This window comes from Tupaia chinensis, unplaced genomic scaffold (genome assembly GCF_000334495.1).
Source record: "Tupaia chinensis unplaced genomic scaffold, TupChi_1.0 Scaffold000045_1, whole genome shotgun sequence".
NCBI lineage: Eukaryota > Metazoa > Chordata > Mammalia > Scandentia > Tupaiidae > Tupaia > Tupaia belangeri.
The window spans coordinates 7,746,874-7,747,426 of NW_006159501.1; positions in this window are offsets into that span (position 1 = coordinate 7,746,874).

Genomic DNA, 553 nt, shown 5'->3' on the forward strand with positions numbered 1-553 from the left:
GGGGTGAGGGTGGGGGGTTAAAGGGGGTGAGAGTGGGGGGAAGCTAGAGATAAGCGGCCTCTCGGGTCACCTCTTCATTCTCTGGCTCAAACACAGGTCTGCCTGGCCCTGCTGTTATGGAGCCCTCATTCTAGGCTGATGGTGGGCCATCGCGGGGCACGCTCAGGTCAGTCGGCAGCCACCTTAGAGGGATGGGGCTGGAGGACACGTACCCCACGCTGAGGAAGCCCAGACAGAGCTGTACAGGCCACAGCCCCCCCTTCCCTATGAGCCCAAGCAATGCCTTCTCCTCCTTTCTCTGCCTTCCGAGACCACCTGAGAGTGTCCCTGCTCCCTGTGGCCTAGGGCCTCAGTTTCTCCATCTAGCAATGTTACTGGAAGGAATGGGGAGAAGTTGTGAGAGGGCCCCCGTGCCAGCAAGACCAGGGGTCGCAGGCTGCTCAGAGTTCTCCGTGGATGCTCCTGTCCTGTCCCGGGCGACCTGGGGGAGCGGCTTCCTGGAAAGGCAGGGAAGGAAGTGGCCTCCCGCTGGGCAGAGTCTCCGGGAGTGTGA